At 41.7% G+C, this 7335-nt stretch overlaps 1 pseudogene across 1 annotated transcript; it reads right to left on the reverse strand.

Moving 5' to 3' along the window:
• Positions 1-441: 441 nt before the first annotated feature.
• LOC308549351 (tRNA-queuosine alpha-mannosyltransferase pseudogene) lies at positions 442-4257 on the reverse strand (annotated as a pseudogene). The gene is made up of 3 exons: positions 4237-4257; positions 1209-1467; positions 442-691 (listed from the first exon to the last, which is right to left on the reverse strand). The product of its transcript is annotated as a tRNA-queuosine alpha-mannosyltransferase pseudogene (transcript).
• Positions 4258-7335: the final 3078 nt, after the last annotated feature.

The raw sequence follows: 7335 nt of genomic DNA on the forward strand, positions 1-7335 counted from the left end.
TAGGATTCTTGAATGTGGTTATACAACTGGCCACATTATTTTCTGTGTTTTTTTTAATGGTCTCCTCCATGTGATGCTGAGGACATGTGTAGCCATCAGAACATCCCTAGGAATGTTCTTAATTTGAATTGTTTTTCATTTAAATTGGGGTGGTAACAGGGACTGGAGATGTGAAGCTGCCACAGGTTTGTAACGTATGGCTCTGTATCAGCTGTGACAGGCAACAGGCTTAGCTTCTTCTGCAGTTTCTCTTTCCTCACTGATCAGGTAAATATGGGCACACTCTGGAAAGTTATGCAGATTCTGTCTTAGGCTGCAAGTTTGTGACTTAGCCCCATCTGTCACAAATCTTTTCTAGGTTCTCTTGTAAGCAGAGACCTGAATTTACCGTGTAGGGCCTCCTAAGAAAGGGAGTCATGTCAACCTTCCAGAGAGATTGTCTTATAATATCTGATCTCTTGAGGAAATTCTGGAGTCTTTTTCAAAGCTGTTTAAATGTAGAATACAGATTTTCAGCTGGAATATTTCAGATAAACCAGATCCAAAGTGGGTAACAACCTCATTGCACAGCTTCTAATCTGGGACATCTGTGAAGGTTTCTCCAAGGACAGATACTTGGAAATTGAGTCCTAAGTCCATAAGATGCATTAATACCTTAAAATAACTCTCCGGGTCTTTATCATGTCCCCACCTATGAGGCCAGACAATGTGTAAATGTCCATGTCATCATCTCTACTCACAGTGTCACATGGATTTTGTTTATTTTCCTCATGATGGGAAATTATCTTGAATTTCTAATAGGTTAAACATTTTTAAAAAAATTTTTCCATTATAGTTGGTATACAATACTGTGTTATTCTCAGGTGTCCAACATAGTGATTCGACATTTATATAACTTACTACATGGTCACCCCAATAAGTGTACCCACCTTACACCATACATAGTTATTACAATATTATCAACTATATTTCCTATGCTGTACTTTATTGTGCATTTTAAATTATGACACTAAATAGTTACCTAGGTTTTCTTGTTGTATTGTGGCATCACAGGATCCAGACTCTGTGTCAACATTCTTCAATAAGTTATTAGAACCTCTCTGTTCCTGTTGGAAAGAGAGAGCCAGGAATGGGGCATTATTGCCTTTTCCTTTAAGGGTGAGTATCTTCTATAAATGGGTTATTTTTGTGCTTGGGCCTGAATCTACTCACATTGGGAAACCTGGTAAAAAAGTAAATAACCTGGGCCTTGGGTCTGATGATGGTTTCCAGATCATTAGGTCTGTGATCAGGAATCAGCTTCATAAATTTCCCAATGGAAGTAAGAAATGACTCCATATTAAAAACTGAGTTGAATGCCATCACATTAGCCACCAGACACGAGAGAGTTTGGTTGTATCCATATTGGAAATTTCTCTCCGGACATGTCTTGACAGGATATACCAATTGATTCTCATGGAAGTGTTTCTTGGCATGTATTTTAATTTTTTGGTGAATATTAGATATTTTAAATAATATAAAGAGGCAATTATGGAAATCAGACTCTGTTATCCCGTAGATTTTGGTTGGTGGTGGTATTTCGTTTCTGTTTGTTGTTGCCGTTACTGCAATTTGCTTATTAACTTTCCTGACTTAATTCTGTAAAGTCTGTATTCTTTGTGTGAGGTCACCAATGTCTCTGTTACTTAGCTTAATAATGAGCTAAGGTTTGGATGGAAGTTTCCTTAAATTCCTTGAATAAATAAATTTCCTACTCTTCATTGGGACATTGTCTCTGTGTGTTGGGGTAGGCCTTCAGCATTCTAGAAGTTTACAACTCTGCCTTAGTCCTTTCTTCCTGCTTGTGCAGAGCTTCTAGTTCAGAGTTGAGAGATTAAGGCTTTTTATATCTTTCTTTGACATACACATAGTCCTCAAATGTGAGCATCTTTCTAGACCCTCAGTAACATGTTGGAGATTTTCAGAGCCCCCTATTGATACTTTCTTCCCCAGATTCTCTGACCAGCTTTTTATTTGCCCCAGCTGGTATCACTGCTACAGGCCCCTGCAATGTTAAACAATTACCAGATTGTTTCTAGAAAATGCCACAAAGATAGTGCTTTCATTATGGAATAAGTGTGGAGTCAGGTCAGATAACGGACCTTATGAGCCGGATTTTTTAAAAAAAAAATGTTTTTATTGATTTCAGAGAGAGGAAGGGAGAGGGAGAGAGAAATAAAAACATCAGTAAGAGAGAAACATTGATCAGCTGCCTCCTACACTGGGGATTGAACCCACAAGCTGGGCATGTGCTCTGACTGGGAATTGAACCAGCAACCTCCTGGTACATGGTAAGATGCTCAACCAATTGAGCCATACCAGTTGGGTGTGAGTTGGATTTTTTATGAACAACGGCTTTATAGGTTAAAATAGTGATGATTTTCTGGGGATGGGTGTCCCTCCTAACCTATTTGGGCTTATGTACATTCCTTTACTGTAGTGGATTAAGTTTACAGGTGAAGAAAAGAAGCTTGAAACCGGGAGGTTTTGCTGTACATCAGTGTTGGTCTATAAAAACTCTAGAAGCCCAAAAGGGTCTGAGATAAAGTCCAAGGATATGAGTAATGAAAATTTAAGAATTACAGCATTTTCCTTCTAAATAAGAATGTAGAAGCCAAACTATATATAATTTGGGGGGGGGGGGAGGAGAAGGGTAAGAATAACCCAGAGAGAAGAACAAGGAAGTTCAGTTGTACAAATGGCAAAGGTTAAAAAAGGGAGGGAGGTGGGAAGAAGATAGAAAGAAGAAAGTAAGAACAAATATGAGTAATTCCACAAGAAAAACACATACAAAAGTCAAATTGGGTGAGTAAGAATGAGTGTGTGAAATAAAGATGAACAAACAGGAGAATGGGGAATGTACAGAGTAGGAGAAAAAAATGGGGACCTTGAAAAAAATGGCCAGAAAGGAGAAGAATGTAATAGTATTCTGTTGTGAAGGAATGGTTGAGGAAACCATAGGTCAAATGATGAGGAAGGGTATGGGGGGTGGGGTGGGCGGGGCAGACACTAGGTGATGGCAACGAGGAAGAGAAAAAATGAGGCTTGCCTTTGACACCTGTTGAGTGAAGCTAAAATCACAGACTTGTCAGGTTATAAAGTGAGGTAGAAGATTATCAAGGGAGAGAGAGACTGAGGCCACTGTGTATCTGTGCCTGCTGCAGCTCTTCTAAGATTCCTGCTTCATGCAAGGATCTCAGTCCCTTCCCACCTTGCTGTGTAAAGTAGCAAAATTCGAACACAGGTGCAGCCAGGTGCTCGTGGGAAAGAAGACCTTGTAGGAACCACATATACAACCTAGAGATCCCTGATTCACAGCACTCGAGGAGTTAATGAAAACACATAAAATCACAAAACAAGAAAACCTGTAGACTTGTCCCAAAGCTGCTTCTTAGGCTCATTTCTGCATCTCTTCTATTTACATAAATGCAAAAACACTTGGCCAAATTATCAAGTGATTTGTTATCCATCTTACCTCCTAGAGGAAGACTAACTCTGGTTTCATTCAACAGCAAGTAATCATTTAACAGGTATTTCATTTACTATGTGCCCTATATGTACTTGAAGCACTGGGGATCTGTTTAGTGAATAATAACAGAATAAAGCCCATCTTTGTCTTCTAACTTGTGTCTCTGCTTGTGCACTCAGTTTTGGGACAGGAAGGGAATTGTGGTGGTGCTGGCGGTGGTGAGGACAGCAGGATTATCACACAACAGCCTTATTGATCCCATAGTATAATGAAGCCCTAACTTGACAAAATTCTAATAGCAGCTACAGCTTTGCTATCCTTTGGGCCCCAGGCTTGGTTTTGCCACGTTCAGGGTGCATGAGACCAGAGCTGTGCCATGACTCAGAGCAGTAGCAGAAGGGGACATAAGGAAGTGGCACCCTCCTTGGGGGCATGGGGGCAGCGTTAGAAGAGACTGATTGCTAATCTGTTTTCAGCACATCGCTCTTTGTCTACTGGTATTGAGGCAAGGCAGGTCAGTTTGAACTGACTCCCTGCTCTAAATTTGCTCTTTTTTTATAAAAGAATAGATTGGGAATGGAGGTGTGTGTGTGTGTGTGTGTGTGTGTGTGTGTGAGAGAGAGAGAGAGAGAGAGAGAGAGAGAGAGAGAGAGAGAGGGAGGGAGGGAGAGAGAGGGAGAGAGAGGGAGAGAGAGATGCATCTTCCGCCTTTGGTTTCCAATGCTTACGTTATTAACAGTGTTGATCATGGCTGCTTTTGATGTTTATTTAAATAAGATGAAGTATATATCTATTTTTTTAAAAATCCTTATGAGACGTAAAATAAGTCAGACGGAAAAAGTTAAGAACCATATGATTTCACTCAAATGTGGGATATAAAACTGAAAGCAACAAATGAACAAAACAAACAAACAAGAACTCACAGACACAGACAACATTATGGTGGTTATAAGCGGGAAGACGGTGGGATAGTAAAGGGTAAGGGGCGTCAAGTATATGGTGAAGGCAGAAGATTTGACTGTGGGTGGAGGGCACACAATGCAATATATAGATCATATGTCATAGAAATGTACAATTGAATCCTACATGATTTTATTCACCAGTGTCACTCCAATAAATTTAATTTTTAAAAACCACCTTAGTATGACCTTGGCATCCAGGGATGCTCAGTTATGTTGCCTGTGACAGTGCCAAAGGGACTTTGTGGTGTGACTTCCACCACCTTTGTGTTCTCAGTAGGCCTCCTCCCTCCCAAGCCTCAGCTGAGCAACGACCCAACTGTAAGAGATTTGTTTTCTGTGACATTTGCTATTTGTTGCTGGCTCACTGTTTCAGTGGGGGAGGTGTTACACTAACATCTATAGGGGCAGCAGACCATGCACTTTTTGACACTATTACTCATCTCTCTCATGAAGAATGTCACCCAGTGCCACTTCCCCCATTTTTTTTTTAAAATATATTGGAGCTGCCCAAGTCCGCACTGCCACTCATGCAGCAAGTGGCAGCCTCACAGCCTCAGGGAAAGTGTGTGTGGGGGCATCTTGCCCTCTGTCCCCTTCTTTTCTGTGTTGATGGACTCCTTAGGCTGCCATGTCCATTGAGGAGTCCGTTGTTTTGTACTTCAGCTTCGTGCTGGGAAACCTCTTGCTTATTCTAGATTGTTTGAGAACATTGCTGGGTCACTGGGCTCCCGCAGGTGACCTCTTTCACAGAAATGTCTGTTGGTTTCAGTTTCTGCCTGTTACTCTGTGAAACTGAGGCTCGAGGTAAGATTTCTCATTTTTGTTTTCTTGTGTACCAAGGCCTTGCTATCCTCCCCAGCGTTTTAACTCAGGAGAGGGCTTTCTTTCCAGACAAAAATGTGAGCTTGCATTGAAACTATATTTTCTCGTTTGATTGAGAGGAGTCTTGAAAACACCATCCATTTCCTGCCTGGGTGCGGTGCTAGCTAAGCCTCAGCGCCGCAGACCCACTCTCCACACAGGTCACGTGGCTCTGTGGTTGACTGTGCCTGAGCAGCACTGTATTAAGCCAGGCTGCACATTTTTCTTTGCAACTCAGTTCATTACTGAGTCTTCCCATGTACCAGCCACGGGGTGGACCCTGCAGACACGGGGCCTCCCTGCCTACAGGAGCCCCACTGTTTCTTTGTAGTACCTTTTGGGCCTGGAGTGCTGAGAAGCACATTTTGGGAAAGTCTGTCTAGCTCGAAGATGTTCTTATCTATTTAAAACCCCAGTAAGGTGATTCTACAATGTTTGTCTATCTTCTGTTCATGGAGGGTTGTTGTCTAGCAGACTTTCCGTCTAATTTATATAATATTCTGGTTAGGCCTGCTCAGCAAGGCAGCAGGATGGTATGCAGGTGAAGGGAGCTACATTGTCTGGAACCTGCCACTCTGTGCCTCTGTTTCCCCTTGTGTCTGAAAACAAATCTGAGAGGCATAGCATCCTGGGGGCGAAGACCGACAGCCTCAGAAGCACCCGGCCCAAAGTTCAAATACACCTACCTCGACTTGAGTGACAGCTGTGTCCCTGAGCACATTATCTCTGTCAGCCTCAGTTTGGCCTCATAGGGTTGTTTGCTAGGACTAAATGAGATGACATATTTTAAAATTTAGCACTATGCCTAGCATATAGGCAGTGTTCAATAAATACTAGTTACTAATATTAAGAGTGTCACCTTCCTGAGAATAGCCCAAAAGTTACAGCCTGTGACCCCACTCTGCTTATTTGGGACCTTGATCTCTTGCAGACTTTCCTTTAAGCCTTTGTTCAGTTGTTTTCTTATCGAAGCTATTTTTAAAAATATATATATCTTTATTGATTTCAGAGAGAGGAAAGGAAAGGGAGAGAGAGAGAGAGAGAGAAGAAACATCAATGATGAGAGTCATTGATCGGCTGCCTCCTGCACGCCCCCAACTGGGGATCGAGCCTGCAACCTCGGTATGTGCCCTGACCGGGAATCGAACCCCGATTGACTGGATCCTAGGTCGATGCTCAACCACTGAGCCATGCCCGGCCAGCCTCATTGAAGCTATTTTAATACTGTTATTTAAAATTGTAGACTGCACCGTCCCTCTCTGAACTTCCAATCCTCTGCTTTTTTTTGCCTAGGACTTACCTTCCAATTTACTGTATGTTCACTATGTTCATTTATTACTAGTTTATATCCTCCTTTAGAATGTAAGTTCTAAAAGGGCCTGAAGTTTTTATAAATCTCTTTCTTTTGCTTTTTTAACTGATGCATCCTGTATGCCCATACAGCAATTGGCATATAAGAAGTGCACAATAAGTATTTGTTTAACACATGTGTGAAGTGAATGGTATGGACTGAACAAAAAAAAGTGTGTGACCATAATGACCCTTATTTTACAGATAAAGAGAATGAGTTCTAATGAGTTATATAAATTAACTAAGGTGATAGCTAGCAGATTTTGGAGTCTGGGTTTGAATTCATCTGAAAGCCCAATTTCTTGATGGTTTTTCTCTACCACTCTTATCACCTGGGGGTTTTCAAAGGATGTTTAAAAAAAAAAACCCCTCTTAATTGTTATCAGTTAACACAAGTAGTACCTGGAACCCTTAGGTGGTCTGTGGAGGAGATGGCCTTGGCCCTTTGTGTTACTCTCTTTCGGAGCACCCCAAGAGGTGTTGTTTATGCCCTATGTTTCCTAGGGGGTTAACTAAGTCTTCGGTGTGACTTAGAGCCATGAGTGCACGTGCTAGACCAGGTGTGATCTAAGCACAGGCGCCATGCTGCTCCCATTTATATCTTTACTCTCCTGTGACAACGAAGCTGTGTAGTTCACCACTGGTATGTGAATC

Source organism: Miniopterus schreibersii, assembly GCF_964146895.1.
Source record: "Miniopterus schreibersii genome assembly, chromosome: 19".
Lineage (NCBI taxonomy): Eukaryota > Metazoa > Chordata > Mammalia > Chiroptera > Miniopteridae > Miniopterus > Miniopterus schreibersii.